The following is a 17,522-nucleotide window of genomic DNA, read 5'->3' on the forward strand; positions in this document are numbered from 1 at the left end:
TCTCCCAGTCGAGATGGAGTACTAACTGGGAAGAACCAGAGGACTGCCTGAGCCATGGACTTCTATTTCCTCTCCTGAGATACGGTACTCTGGACTGGGCAAAGGGGGAAGGAAGGAAGGACTGTGTCTGTTTGTGGGTGTTTTAAGGGACTTTAGGATTTTTGATGAAGACATTAGGTCACTACTTGAAGTCTGTATAGCATTAAATAAACATTTCCTTTCCTGTTCACGAATCTCTGGCATTGAGACACGTCTCTCCTAGGGCAGCAGACATAACGGACCCGGGGCCTTCTTTCAATAATAGTATATCGTCCCAGGCCCCCCTTGTTGTGTTCTGTAACACTATGCCTTTCCATATACATTTATAATTTCTCTGGCAATGTGTAAAAACTCCTTTATGGGATTTTGATAGGAATTCAATTAAAACTTCCTATTAATTTGGGAAGACTCAACATAATAAATATGTGAACACTATGACTTTCCATTTATTTGGGTATTTGATTTTTAATTTTAAAATATGCTATTTTTAAAAATTGATATTCAGTTTGATATAGTCTCATTTATTTATTTTTTTTTCTTTTATTTCCCTTGCCTGGGGAGATATATCAAATAAAAAATGTCTGTGAGCAATGTCCAAAATTTTGCTGCCTGTTCTCTTCTATTTTTATGGTTTCGGGTCTCACATGCAATCTTTGATCCATTTTGAATGTATTCCTGGGTGTGGTGTAAGAAGGTGGTCTAATTTCATTTTTCTTCATGTATCTGTCCAATTTTCCCAACCCCATTTATTGAATAAATTATCTTTAGTCCATTGTATGTATTTGCTTCTACTCTCAAATATTAATCGACTATAAAGTTATGGATTTATATCAAACTAAAAAGTTTTTGCATAACAAAGGAAATCATTAACAGAATAAAAAGGCAATTCACAGACTGGGAGAACATACATTTGATAAGGGGTTAATATCCATAATGTATTAAGTACTTATAAAACTCAACATCAAAATAATAAACAACCCAATGAAAAAATGGGCAAAGGAACTGAATAGACACTTCTCCAAAGAGGACACACAGATGACCAATAGACATGAACAGATGCTTCGTGTCACTAATTATAAGAGAGATGCAAATTAAAACCACAATGAGATATCATCTCCCACCTGTCAGAATGGCTATCAATAAATCAACAAACAAGTGCTGGTGAGGATATGGAAAAAAGGGAACACTTTGGCACTGTTGGTGTGAATCCAGACTGGTGCAGCTACTATGAAAAGCGGTATGGAGATACCTCAAAAAATTAAAAAGGCATCTGCCTTTTGACCTAGTGATCCTACTTCTGGGAATATGTTCAAAGGAACCCAAAACACTAATTCAAAAGAACAAAAACACCCCTATGTTTATTGCAGTGTTATTTACAATCACTGAGATATGGAAGCAGCTCAAGTGTCCATCAGTAGATGAATGGATAAACAACCATGGGCCATTTACACAAAGGAATACTACACAGCCATAAAAAAGAAAATTTTACCTTTTGCAAAAGCATAGATGGACCTGTAGAAAATTATGCTAAGTGAAATAAGTCAGTTAGCGAAAGACAAATATTATGTGATTTCACTCAGATGTGGAATTTAATGAAGAAACTGAACTAACAAGCAAAACAGAGACAGACAGACAAAACATAGATGGAGAGCAGATTGCAGCTAGTGGAGTTGGGGGAGGTTGGGGAGGGACAGATTGAGCAAAATGGAAAAAGGACTCATGGACATGGACAAAAGTGTGATGATTGCCGGGAGGAGGGGGTGTAAGGATACTAAATGGTAATGGAAAAAAACAGAAAGAACAAGAAAAAAATAAAGTGATGAGTTACATACAAAAATATAAATAAACTAATAAAAGCCAAAATTGATATTCAAAATGTCTCATTAAGTTTATATCTATGCATGTACATGTTATTTGTTAGTATATAGGAATGTGATTGATTGTGTGTTGATCTTATATTCTGCAGCCTTTTTGAACTGATTTATTATTTCTAGGAGTTTACTTACAGATTGCTTGGGATTTTCTATGCCAAAAGTCACATCATCTGTTAATTAGGACACCTCACTGCAATGCCTCATTTACTCTATATCATATTTTGTACTGAATCTAATGTACAGGGTTGACTATAATGTACAGGGTTAAAAATGAAGCAGTACTGATCTGTACATATTTTTATGGTTTCTATTAACATATATTTCATAAAAACAATTGATATGTTTATTTAAATTATAAAAGCAATTAAATTATAAACTATAAAAGCAATTTTATGTTTTTACATAAAATTCAGAGAAACCTAATACAAGAATAGTACAAAACACTATTCCCACTATCAAGATTTAACCAATATTAGCCTATAACTGTATATTGAAATTTTAAAAAATATCCAAAGAAGTGTTTTTGAAACTAGTAAAATGATGGAAGTAGATCTTCTGAAATTAGTTGACTATTTTTATACTCTGTTTTTGAATTGTCAATTCTTATTCTTTGTCAAATTTTATAGTAAAGGAATAACATTAGAGAAGAAGTTTTAAAATTGATCTCTCCTATTATGCACAGATTATCAAAAGGAAAACTATCCAAAGGGAATGAAATCCAGGAGCTTCAGCTATTTTGAAGCTATTTTCAAGTGAGTGGACCTACCCATATAAACAATCTTTTCTCTTTGTATCTTAAAAATCTTTCAATACTGCTGACTACCTCTATAGTAGTTTCCTGGTTAAGATATGCCAGCAGGCAGGAATATATCACATTCTTTTCATAAAGTGAGGTACAACCAGAAATGGATATTAAGTGCATTTTTCTTTATGTCAAATATTAAGAATGAATATGTGTTTATTGCTTACTATATGGGACTTTACATATTTTGTACTTTTAATATTATTCACTTAAAGCAACAGAGTTATAATTTTAAAAAATATTATTAGTGACTCATAGGTTTATGATAAAAATTGTAATTGTACAATAATATTATCATCTTTATCCAGAAATAGAAATATAATGTACACAGGTAAAAGCACTACTAGACACATCATAAAAACACTGGTAATGCTGAAAAACTGATGGAAGCTAAAAATAATGACACCATGTTGAAAATTGCCAGGTAAAAAAATCATACTAGAACATGAGAGGAAAATGAAAAAAAATGATAATAAACTTTTTTGTTTCTTATAACAACTATGAAAGGAGGTGTGACAGGAAAATGTACACAAAAATGGTAGCAGAGTGGAAAAAAATTGATGTCTATAAACTATATTTTCTTGAATAATTGACTCTATGTCTCCATAGCCTCAGATTAGCTTTTATTTAATTTAGTCAGGCAGTAAAATTTGAGTTTTCTATAGTATATGAGATATGATACCAAAATCATAGAATCAGTTGTTGTTAAGTATAAAACAAACAAACAAACAAAAACAACCATTATATCTACTTGCCGGTGCCAGGGTATATTCAGTGTCTAAAACAGAAATCTGGAACTAATAGGAACAATTTCCCCAAATCTACTATTGACTGTGCCTACCTATAGTCACTGTTCTTCAATAATGAACAGATGTGAGGAGGAGTATCTCTGGAAAAAGTGAAACTAATTGTGTAAATCAACACAAAAATTCATGATTTGAACATGTCTCCAAAAATATTTTCAGATAACTTTTGTCGTTCAAATTTTATGACTTGAAACATAAAATTAATAGATTCATCTAACAAACATCCATACATTGGCATCTATCCTTAAACCTCTAAATGCTTTACCTTAATTATGTCTCCTATTAAAATGACTATTCTAAATGAGAGAACCTACCCACTCTGCATATATACAGTTTGCAGTTCAATTCTGAGAAAGATCTTCACTAAAAATAATTAGGTAGAAAATTATTCCCTAAATGTAAAGCTTAGGTACACATAGGAGGTTTTGCTGCACGATCCTTTTATTTCCACCTCAGTAAGCAGAGATCTGGGTCTTCTAATGTATGAAAACAAGCAGAAAAGAATGACTAAAATTACTTGAGTTTCTGTGATCACACAAAGGCAAACTATGATAATAATTCAACATTTTTCTCTTTCAGTAAATGTATCCTGTGTATGCAACAATGTGCAATCTGTTTTCTTATTTCTATTTGTAAAAATATGCTTTACAAAGGCAAATTCTTTAGTCATTAATATTTTCTGCCTTTACACAACTCTAATGGACCTTTATTACTATAAAGTTATAAATAAGAGATTGTTTTGGGGATAAATCAAAAATTAACTGAACTGTTTTTTAATTAGCATATTATTACATATTAACCTTTTGAATGATCACTACATCATATGTTATGTAATTAAGAAAATTAGAATATTTCCATCTCACTCAATGTATCTTTGGTAAATAGGCTTACTCTTCATATCATAGATAGGTATTGAGTTTCATGATATTAAATACACACACACAAAAAAATCCCAAACAATACTGGCTTGAACAAATGATCATTTTGCTTCTCTCTCACCCATAATAATTCCAGAAAGAGACAGTGCAAAGTGGGTGAGGCATTTCTACCATTCCTAAGGGTCCCAGGCTTCATCTCATCTCAACTCCATTACCTCTAGGATCTATTCAGAGTTCCCATTGTCCCAGATTATGTTAGTTATCATATCTGTGTACCAAGTAGCCAAATAGATGAGGAGGAAGAAGACAAGGCTACCACCTTTATTTTTTGATGTAGAAGATAAATGTGCATCTTTTTTTACTTTTATATTACTTTTTTACATTGTTATTCAAGTACAGTTTTCTGTCTTTTACTCCCATCCCAGCCCATGCCCCCAGCCCTCCCCACATCCTTCCCATTTCCACCCCCCTTGTTTTTGTCCATGCGTCCTTTATACTCATTCCTGCAAACCCTTCCCCTTTTACTCTTAAATTAAGGATACTTTCTGGATGTCCTGCAAAATTCTCACTTACAACTCAATGGTCAGAACTTAGTCACATGGCCACATATGGCAGTAAGGGAAGCTTAGAAATGCAGTCTTTTAGTTTGGCATCAATGACTGCTGTCACTTAAAAGGAAGTGAAGAATGAATTTTGGAAAGCAATGAGTAGTTTCTGCTCCAATATTTGAATGATTGATATTGTTATAACTAATTTATAAAATACTGTGAGGCATGTATTTTTGAAAATGATGGCAAGAACCAGGTCAAACTCTATAAATATCTATAATATTTGACAATTAGCATCTATTTATATTTTTCAAGAAACCTTAACTTAATGATGCTGATTGACTATGAAATGGTAATAAGTTATTGTTAATGTCTAAATAAAGTTTTAGTGCTTGTTTCCTATTTCTTCAATTTACTCTGTCAAACTTCAAGAAGAGAAGAATGACACTGCCCATTTTGCTTTGCTCTTTTCAACCCACGAAACTTAAGAAACCTCCAGGTAACAGCAGGAGGAGAGATGGACAGGAACATATGTTGTTTGTGGGAGCAGAGGAGAAAACAAGTTATAGTAAAAGTAAACAGTAAAAAATACAAGCAGTAAATTTGAAAAATCCTTTGTTCTGAATTATACATACATAAGCAATTTGTATTCCTTGAATAGGTATGACAATTCATTTTGATTCTATTTCATTCATGGTAAATTTATAGTATATGTGTATGTTTACATGAATTTTATACTTCAATACCTATAATGATAATGATAATAAATGCTTGCTTTGCCATTTACACTTGACCCATCTTAAATTTAGTTCATCTGTTACATGAGTGTAGTAATAACAGTACCTCCCATCGATGTTGTGAAGATAAAGTGAAAAAATGATAAATGAGTTAACATATGATAATGAAGTAACATTGTCATTTTTGTAATTATGGTATTATTTCCTAAACAATAATTTAATATCAATGAGAGACTAAAATAGATGAAAGAACTTCAGAGGAAGATCAGAGATTGTGGGGAAAGTTCTGTGAGGCTTTAAAATCCTATTGTTCTTCCATAACAGTCACTACACTATAATTCTAACTCCAGGAAAAATGCTTTCACTCAATCCTGAACATGTTCACAATGTCCTCATTATAAAGCAGAAACATACTACCATAAAATTAAATGCATACATATATATATATATGTATATGTACACACACACACATACATTCATTAGCCTGGGGTGCTCATTATGGGAATATTTACCTAGCCAAATCTGATTTTGTTATTTAAAATCTAGTTGAAGTAAAATTTATCAGATCTATCAGTCTATATAAAGAGTACTTAATTTTTTAGACCTGATTACACAGTAAAGATTACATTTATATTATAGTGAAAATAATTTATGTGAAACTATTTATATCCATAAATTGCTACTCTAAAACTCAAATTACTAACTTTATATTTTCAGCTTATCATCTGGGATTTATACTACCCCTCTTTTCATATTATATATTATTGTTAATTTTGTAAATTTGCACCCTAAAACTAGAAAGTTAATTACAATTTATATTTCATATGTAATAATGTGATTATTTCACATTTATATGGCACTTTATATTTTAAAACTTCTCTATAGTAATTAATTAGCTAAATACTAAAATTATCTTGAATGAATTTTCTTTTTATTGAAGATTTTATTTGTTTATTTTTAGAGAGGGGAAGGTAGGGAGAAAGAAAGGGAGAAAACCATCAATATGTGGTTGACTCTGGTGCATCACCCACAGGGGACCTGGCCTGCAACTCAAGCATGTGCTCTCATTGGGGATCAAACCAGTGACCCTTTGATTCATAGGCTGTCACTCAATCCACTGAGCCACACCAGCCAGGACTGAGTTTTCTAATATTAAAATATTATTCCCTGGAAATCTATGTAGTCAAATGGGAAAAATATTTCACTTTCAAAATTTGATATTTATAACCTTTGAATTATAAAATCATTGTTATCAACCTCATATGAGAATTTGTGAAATATTAATATACAAAATAATTAGCTGCCCAACTAGAATATATTTGGCACCACAATAATTGCTTTACTTTCTTTATATTTTGAAATACCTTACTGATTATTATTTCCCTCTCTTTTCAATTCACTCTTTAATGTATCTTTATTATCCTATCATTTAGGACTTCCTTTTTTCTTCAATTCTCCCAAGATCAAATTTGTCCAAGTGCTACCATAAGTAGTTAGCTTATTATTAATAAGGAAGGGAAGAAAGGGAATTAGACATTCAGCTTAATAAACTGGGGATCATAAGTCTACTATTTTTAGCCAGGGAGTTATAGCACTTACAGACTCATTTACACATTCTAGGGGACTACTGCAGAGGAGACTTAATCGTAGAAGCACAGCAAATCTTCCCAGGAACACTGTGCTGGATTTTGGTGGGGCAAGCGTTTCCGTGTTTGATCATAGAGGCCTATCAGTCTAGCTGGGGGTGGGAGACGTGGACCCATTAAAAGCCCAAGAAATATTAGAAAGTTGATTGGTTACTTTGATAAGCTCCTTGTTATGGTAATGCAGTTGTGTGGTGGGGCTCCGCCCACAGGCTCCCTGCCCCCCGCCCCCACCAATGAGAATAAGTCTACCAGTACATGATCTGCTTGGGAAGGAAAGGTGGCCTATATCTCAAGAGAGAAGGGCCAGGAGCCTATTCCTCAATGGGCTTTTATTGGGTTTTTTTGCACAGGAATACAGGTAAAACTCATTAACCATTGTCAGGCTGTAGGGATCAAACAATAGATAACAAAGAACTCTGAGGGCCTATTTTGAGTCAGAGTCAGATAGCTAAAGAGCTATAAAACTTTGAGGAACAAACTCACTTCTTGCTTGGACCCTTATTTGATTGAGAGCATTCTAAACAAAGCAGATTTCACAGGATTTTACATTGCCCTGGGGAACCCGCCCTTTCCAGCACAGGGCTGCACCACCCTCTGTCATTGTTTCAGGCTTAAGTCAGGCAGGGGAAGTGAGGCAGCCAAGAGATTAGGAGACTTCTCACAGACTGAATGAGGACTCAGGCTTTGTCAAAGCCGAGGGGCGAGGATCCATCACCCCCTTCTGCTGTAGCCCCCCAAGTCCTTCCTTGGGGACCTCCCACATGACTGTGCCTATCTTAGGTCATCCCCTCCTTGGGGAATCTTACCCATCATTGGCTAACTGACCAAGCATTGAGGGCCAGTTATGGATGAAGTAAAAGGAGCAGAAGCAGCGCTCCTGCCAGGGAGATAAGCTTTGTCTCCATAATGGGTTTTGGTCCAAAGGTCGCCCACTCAGCTTTAGCTATGGGGGTTACAGCTGCTGAAACCAGGCAGGGCGGTTCCCAACACAGTTGCCCACCCAGTAATACACTTGCCCAGTGTGTTTGTTCTCTTGCCTAGAAAGATATAACTGTGTGGTTCTAGCAGCTAGGTGGGCCCACAGCAAAACCACTTGGGCTCCAAAGGACTAAGCTTTGATATGATGCCAAAACTCTGGACACTGGTTTTTGTTTTGGCCTTGATAAAGACACAGTTGGACTTTTTCCAAGGTGGGACACAAGGAGATGGGACATGGAAACCCAAGGGGTAGCTTTTGTTTTTATGTGAATAAACCTTATCACAAAAACATTGTCTCCCATAGGGGTCTCTGGAATGCTTTTCTGGTGATACCATGGAAGACCCTGATTGCCACTGGCAACACAAGGACAAACTGATTTATTTGTTCTGAAGAAATTTTTGGCCATGGATAGTGTTGCTCAATGGATTGAGTGCTGGTCTGCCAAGCAAGGGGCTGCCTCTTCAATTCCCAGTCAGGGCACATGTTTGGGTTGCTGGCCAGATTCCCAGTAAGGGGTGTGTGAGAGGCAACCACGCATTGATGTTTCTTTCCTTTTTCTTCTTCTTTTCCCCTCTAAAATTAAATAAATACAATATTTTTAAAGAAATTTACATCATTCATTATTTCCCTTGATTTCTTAACATATTCTGTGTATCAAGTGTTGATTTAACATGCCCATTCCACATTCTCTGAATTTTTATAATAACATAAAGTTAATAGCCATATCTGGATCTAGTGACAAGCTTTTGTTGAAATTAGAATGTCATATACATACTTTTGAAAACTTTTTAATTCACATATACTTAGACGGCCTTTTTGTTAAAATAAAATGTGAATTGAATTTTAAACAAGTTTTTAACACACATGAATATTTATTTTCACACATCTAAGAATTCTTGTCCATCAAATTTATTTCTTTCATTATGAGTTGTTGGCTCTATTTATATTTTATTCAACGGGTGTAAGCATATTTGAAGTTTAAAGAGGGATTTGTGGAATGGGCACCTTACTGTAAAGGAATGTAGTTTTGCAAGTTAGGTCAAGATTCAACCAATTGTGGAAAAATAAAAAGAACATATTTTACAAAGCAATGAGCATTTTAGACTAGTGCAGTTTTAAGAGATATTTTATGGGTGATTAGCCCTCAATCTCACTTTACACCTAAACTAGGTGGCAAGCTTATAAAGATCCAGATAAGAAAATATTCATTGAATCTGATCTTTGTACACAATGTAGAAGGTAAATCCTCAGAAGGAAATGTGATTGATCTCAGTTATCATTACATATAATTGCACGTTTCTTTTACTTATGGGCAATGGACAAAAGTAGGAAGAAAAAAGAAACAGTAAGCTTCTTAAAGTGCTGTGATTTAAACATAGTGAAACTTAAATAACTTCTACTTCACCATGGTTCTTTGAAGTGGGAAGTGAATGATTTCTGCATAAAGAAAGAAGTCATCAAATGCATTGAAGGCTGAGCAACAAAATAAATATGGTTTAGTTCAATACTGATTTAAATCATGCCTACCATTACTTAAATCTAAACTAGTGACTATAACTTCAGTTGAATACCAATTATGGTAGAGTAATATTTATTAATAGGGCAGATCCACCCTAGATTCTATACAAGGTGAAAAAGGTATTGGAAGTCAAAATATTTCTTTTTAAGGTCTCACAGCTTAAACCTGTACTGAAGATAGTTGAAAAATCAACTTACTGAATAAGAATTTGTATTACTTAATTTCATGCTGTTAACCCAGTTCAATTCAAAAGAAGCTTAGGTTCTCTAAATAGTTGCACTGATTTATTCTATTATAATCAGTATGCAAATAAAAGTTAGTATAACTAGAATTGTAGAAATGATTGGTAAGGATGTCATTATGCCGGAATCCCCATGAAGGGCCTATACTCAAAATGAGACCATCTTGCAAAATAACAGTTTGCTCTGTAAATTAGTTGACTGAACAATTTTCTTTTGTCTATTTTCAGAAGTATAAAATCATCATAATCAAGCTCCTGCTGTGATCTTCTGGAGTGTGCAATCTAAAAGAAGTGTACATTACTTTCTGTTATTCCTTAATGTTAAACTATGTGGCCAAAAAGCAAATCAATTTGGAGTGGAAAATTGTCCATATGCATCTCAATAAGACTGATTTCTACATATTCTCCAAATGATGAGATAAAGTATGTATGAGACAAGGTAGCATTTAAAATACAATGTCTAAAACATGAGTTATTGGGAGAATGTACAGTCCTTTTTTAGTAAGTATTTAACAGTCTGATCATTAATTCAAACTAATAATTTACACTAGAAAAATATATTATGTTCTGTCCATTCATTATGAACCATGCCAACATTTTTGTTTCATTATCAATTTCAACTATTTTGGAACTTATAAGATTAATTTTAAGCAATTGATTTTTTTCTTCTAACATAAATGGAGAAAATGTTTTGTGAAAAACTGCTCTCAAAGATTTGAAAATGGAAGCTATACATTCAAATGTTACACTTAATCTGATAATTGCCCAAGACTGAACATCCATGCATGAATACACTAATGCTTAATTATCTTTGGAAAGTAAATTATCATAGAAACTCCATCTCTAAGTATAGGTGAATTAAATTATCTAATAATGTATCCAATTGGCTGATAACCCATTTTGATAATGTTTTATTGGGAGGTGAGTATATCCCGTCCCTTAGTAAATGATTTTTCATAGAAACCAACCCTCCTCTATAATCCAGATCAAAGGAAAGCCTCTAGAATGTGGTGAACCAACACATGTTGCTGCTCTGCTCCACTGCTGATGGCTTAGGAACGTCAGTGGCCCAATGACCTCAAAATGAAAACTACGAATATGCAAAGAGCAAAAAAAGTGGTTGGGTCTCTTTGGTGGCTGTGGTGTGCAGGGCAGGGAACAACTCAGAAAGGAAGGAGCTGGGGGCTATGGATGGTGCCAGACTATGAGAAAACATTTTTATCAGACTCTTTTTTTTTTGTTTATTATCATTCTGAATAACAATGATTACTTCGAAATCCTTACATAAAAGTGCATTTTAGTTCTACTACAAACATTTTTTAAATGTCAGTTCTAATGTTAAATATATAATGCAAATTTTCAGGGTTTGCACTCTACTATGAAGCACAGGGAAAAACATCTTATGTAAATAAAGAGAATAATGTAACAGTTATATTTTCTCTTCATATAGACACCCATTGAGAATAGGTTCATTTCTAAACAAAGGTACCTTTTTACAAAATGATGATGTAGTCATATTTTCCTAATAAAAGCCATTATAAATATACCATAAGGTTTTTAAATAGCATTTATTTGTTTACCAAGCTAGAGAAGACCAAAAATTAGGTTGTGGATTTGGTACTTCCAGCTAGTTGTTCTCCCTGCCCGCAGAGTGTGGTCACAAATACTGTTGGGAGATCACCACTGCTTTTGTCACTGTTGTAATCCACTGTGATAGAATATTCATGTCCTTAAGGCACATGGCCTAGCCAAAGCTTCTACAAAAAAATCCTCCAGATGACACAGTATGTCTGTGTGTTCCTCTGTTGCCTCTCTAATGACCCTGGGTTTCAGGTGCTGCTTTATTTCTTCATTTATTGATCTGTTTGCTTTATTTCAGCTTTTCAACTCTCTTTACATGTTGATTCACATGTGCTGGCTGTGACTGGTAAACTGAAGGAGAAGAAAACCACCATCTACTTAATATGCAAGTTTTCCAACTTTCTGGAACACAAATCCCACCAATCTCTCGATCCATTGTAATCTGCAGTGCTACTATTTTTCTACCACTGGAACTGTGGCCAAACACTACTCCATCAGTGTTGTCCTCTTACATACTCGTTAAGTTATCACTTGTAACAGCCATCATCACTTTCATTTTGCTCGGGACAAGGTTCTTAGTTTCCATGATTCCACAGCCTGTGTGGTCCTTGCATGCCCCTTTCTGCTTCAGACATCGCTGCATTGGCCATTGTTTTTTCACTCGCATCATTGGGCACTAGCCCAGGAAAAGCTAGAGGGATAACAGATCAAGGTTGGATGGGAGACAGGTAAATTGGTCCAATTCATTCTATACTCTCACATGATTCTTACAGAGTAGGCATTGAATCAAAGGAGACTGGGTTTTAAAGGAATAGATGCAAGGATGGAGATTGATGGAACTTCCCACATACGAAGCAGTACAGGCACAACCCACAGATAAAGTTTCTGCACATCCACTCAAAGGCAAGTTCAGCCAAAGCTGCCACTACTCCTAAGTAAATATGTCAGAAATAGTGAAAGATGAGGAATAAAATCATTAGGAAGAGAAAAAATAAGACTGAACATTAAAACAGAAAAAGAGGATAGACCTAGCACAATGTATATTATGCCTATGAAAAGCTTCAAAAAGAAAGGCAAAAAAGAAACACTATTAAAAACAGATCAAGAACAAGTGAATATGATTAGATGTGTATCATCTGTATTAAAAATATATATAGACTTAACTTTATTCTGTATACAAGATGTACCTTAAAAGGAGTCATACAAAATTAAAAGTATAGACAACATTTTATCAGGAAAATACAAAAAAAATAAGAAAACTAGCATCAGGCAAGATGTAATTCAAGCTCTAAAATGGTTAAATAATACATAAATATAATTAAATATCCAATATCATAATTCACAATTAAGTTAAATTGTATCTCTGGACCAAACAGCAAAGTAGAAATATTGATAAAGTAAGAAGAAACAGACAAAACCTAATACCCCAGACCCAGACAGGCTGAATTTTGGAAAAAAAATAAATGTATGCTTGATGATATAAACAACAATCAAGAAAACAGATTTAATGTGTATAGTGAATTTTACCCATATATATAGAACATATCTTTTAAACTTACGTGGAATATAAATATATACTATAATATTTTCATTATATTATATTATTATTAATTTAGCCACACACAATTTAATATATTTAATACACTGGAATATAAACTCTATTATTTTATCATGAAATAATGTAATAATTAAAAGCACAAAGTTATTTTCTCCAGAACATTCAAAATATTACTAACCAGTTCCTTAATTAAACTGAAAATTGAAAAAAACAAAACTAAATAATTTGTTAAAATAATAAAAAAGAAAAACATTACATGTTACAAGTAATATTCTTTAAAAAGAATAACCAGAGAAAACTTCATAAATTTAAATTCTTATATTAAAAATAATTAAGGATTGATAATAAATCAATTAAATATTCAAATCTGAATTCTAGAAAACAATTACAAAATCAACTCAAATGGGAAGCAAAATCTAATTTAAAGTAAACATTAAAATCATGCGTGGGTTTATGCAAAGCAGGGAATAATTTAAAAAACTCTCATCTTATTCACATTTTAAAACTCAGTCATTTGATAGAAATCTACTTCATTTTAGAAGAAAGTTTGTAAAATTCCACTGTATTGAACTTCCACAATTCAATTATTTCCTACCAATAAGTATTTATTTTCTTTAAGTTTTAATTTTTAATAATCTTAATGAAGCAAAAGTATGTGTACTGATATATCCTTTAAAAATCATTGCTAATGCTTTAAAGAAAATTTGAAGATCCTTAAGCTTAATACAAAAAGACCCTCAGAATATACGCTGTACTTGCTAACTTCTTTATTTCTTCCAACTATTCTGTATTTAATAACTGATCTAAAAAATCTTTCCTGTTAGCATTCTGAGAGTTGATAAGCTTCTCCTAAAATGTAACTTTACTGGGTTGTTTGGATGGTCATTGAATCCCTCTTTACTCTTATAGTGACTTAGTCCTTGGAGACAGACTGATCCTTTAAACATGCCACCATGGGCTCATCCATAATTTTGTCAGTATCAATAAACTTTGATTGAAAAAAGGACTTAATATCATTTGGCTACAAAAATGATAGTATTTCAGATGTATTTATGGTTGTTTGTCCAACATAAGAGACCATTTGAGAATCAACTTCCTGAGGATATATCTTGTCTCTGGAATATGCTACTCAAAGCATAGCTCAACAGCTGTATTGGTCTGTTAATTCTTAATTATGGTAAAATTTAGCAATACCTTCAGAGATAGTCTTCTGTTTCCAGATCAGATAAGTTACTTCTTTTTGCACAATATTCTGAGACCTGGAAAAGGTCTCTGGAGAGCTACATAAGAGAGAATTTAAAATAACAACAAAAAGAACTGTGCATATATATGCATACAGTTACATACTATATATGTCAAGAACCCCATTATCTATCTCAAAATAGAATGGTTGAGCCGGCCTAGCTTTGGAGTGAATTTGACTTGGAGAGAGTTAAGTCACACTTCAAGTAACAGGTGGTCTATCAACTTTTATGATGGGTAACTCACATGAATGGATGCATGTTTAATGAAGATAATTAAGTGAGAAACTTTATTGTTATTTTTTTAGTTGGGGAACAAGTTTCAAGCCTATTCTTATTACTATTTTGAAAAATGCCTTATTGATTTTTTTTAGTATTCAGAGTGTTATCTAATATTTAAAATTCTGCTTTCAAATCTTTAAAATGATTGTTCTCAAATATTTTGTCTTTAGATCCTCTCTTAAATTTTTTAAGGATCCCAAGAGCTTTACATTATGTGAATAATATCTCTCTATATTTACCATATTAGAAATTTGAAGAATATCAAAAACATTTTGTCATAATTTGATTAAATTAATGATGAAAGTTCCATTACATACTAACATAAAGGACAAATATGTAGAGTACCAACTTTTTTTCCAAAACAAAAAAAATTACAGTGAGAACAGTGGCATTGTTTAAGTTTTCAAAAATACTTCTAATATATAACAGGTGAATTTTCATCTGCTTCAAGAATGGATACATAAAATTGTAATCTTCTGCATTCAGTGTGTTGTAATTATGTTACTTTGGTTCAAATATATGAGAAAATTCAGCCTCAGACAGCTATTTAGCTAGAAAAAGGAAGAATATTTCACTAACCTTTTCAGATATTTTTGAATATTCATAGATACTACACCAAAACTTGACAAGCAGTAGTTTCTTAAAGGTTAGTTGCATGGTGAAATCTAAAACCATATCAATGAACTTTTTCTGGTGCTGTGTTACATTAAAATACATTGGTTCATCTTGCATTTAGGACAAATACTTTACCCAGGCATCACTGTGGGTGGCAAAACCAGGTTCTTCAATATTTAAGAGGGAGTTAAGGGTGAGCAATCTTCCCACTGTGCTGTCGTTGGCATGGCATTAGCACCAAAGGTCACACATTCCAGAAAAACCCTCAGTACTGAGCAAATGAGGATAGTGGCCACCTTAGAAGTTAGAAATATTCAGAGAAGCTAGAGCAAAATGTGTGACACTGGATTAGGGTTGGAAACATCAGGATATTTAACTTAATGTAGGTCTAGACACATAAATGGAGACACAAGTGTGTGTGTAAACATGGGTTAGTATGCATACATACATTGACTAGCTCTATACACTGGTAAAGGCTAGAAACAGTAACATCCCAATAAGCAATGAGCATACCCAGACCACTAATTTTGGTTTCCAAATACTATTCTCCAATAAAAGAAATTAGAACTCTTAGGCAAAATGTCTGATCTATGAAAAAGCCAAATTAAATATAAAATGACACTCATGCATCCTATTAATACCAGAAAGCAAAAAGTAATAAAAAACAAAAATATTGAGGCACACCAAAAAGACACATAGCCAACTAAAAAAGCTCTCAATGGCCAAAGCTAGAACAATTTGAACAATGTGAATACAGTACTGTATTTTGCCATGTATAATGTGCTCCCATGTATACTGCACACCCATGTTTTTGGCAAAGATTTTCAGGAAAAACATCTTTCATTTCAATTTTTCAATTCATTTTTATTTATCTGTATTCAGAAACAAAACCGATCATCATATTCCAGGGTATTATTTTGCATACAGATCTTGTTGTTGCTTTCTAGAGTCACACTTTTAATGCATAAGCATAAATAAAAGAATTAAAAACATTTATATTGATACCAAATTAGTACTATCCATGTGTAATGCACATCCTTATGTTTTCCCCCAAAAATTTGGGTGAAAAGTACACATAATTCATAGCAAAATGGTATTTTTGGATTATAATGAGAAGTATAAAATAAATACACATGAGCTCATGCCAATATGATAAATTACTACATAAATAACGGGGAAGTATTAAATAATTCCTTAAGTATTCCTCTCTCCAGGAGATGCAGCAAAAGTTATGACAGTTTTCAAGTAATAGTGTGGGAGACCAGTGTGGTAGACATAGGGGGATGAAACAACTTTAGTGTGGAACTACCCTCACCAAGTAATCAACTTAAATACCATCAGTGACAAGTCAAGTCAGTTGTGTACATCTCCTTTGAAATGATGATAAAATGGGAGCTTCACCTGTGTGATATTCACCCTAATCCATAAACCCAATCTAATTGTTTAAAAATTCAGAGAAAAATAAAATTGAGTACATTGTACAAAATATCTGAATAGTAATTCTTAAAATTATTAAGGTCACGAAAAATAAGGAGAGATGATGACTAACTACAATATGATATTCTGGACTGGATCCTGGCACAGATGGACAACTGGTAAAATACAAATAAATTCTGGAGTTTAGTTTACAATAATGTCCACTATTTTATTACCAGTTTGAACAAACATCTTAGAGTAGTATAATATGTGGACACTGGGAGAACTGGGTCGAGGGTATACAAGATCTCTGTACTATCCATTTTTCAAAATCTAAAATTATTCTAAAGTTGAAAAGTTTATTAAATAAAAGTATCTCTTGTATATAATCTAGATTGTTATTCTGGATGACAAGTTGAAATTGTCTTGCATGCAAACACACTCAATATTATGAATTTACATATGGTTGAATTCAATAGTCACTGATAAAGTAAAATTTATAAAACATGGGCAATCAATAACAATGTCTGGTTGTATTTCAAACTGAGTTTTAAACTTACCAATACTGGCCCCTGCTTTTTCATTTGTTAAAATGTGAAAATATAAGGACTAGTGGTTTTAAGCCCTTCCTGGCTTATTCATCTTATGAAACATGATAGGGGTGACATGTCCAGTCTTTTGTATTATACACCAAATAATTATGAAAATTAATCACACAGATGTAGTGTGACATGTACTTAATGCACTTATTTCCAATTAT

Source organism: Phyllostomus hastatus, unplaced genomic scaffold, assembly GCF_019186645.2.
Source record: "Phyllostomus hastatus isolate PE091 unplaced genomic scaffold, TTU_PhHast_1.1 phas_contig_80, whole genome shotgun sequence".
Taxonomy (NCBI): Eukaryota; Metazoa; Chordata; class Mammalia; order Chiroptera; family Phyllostomidae; genus Phyllostomus; species Phyllostomus hastatus.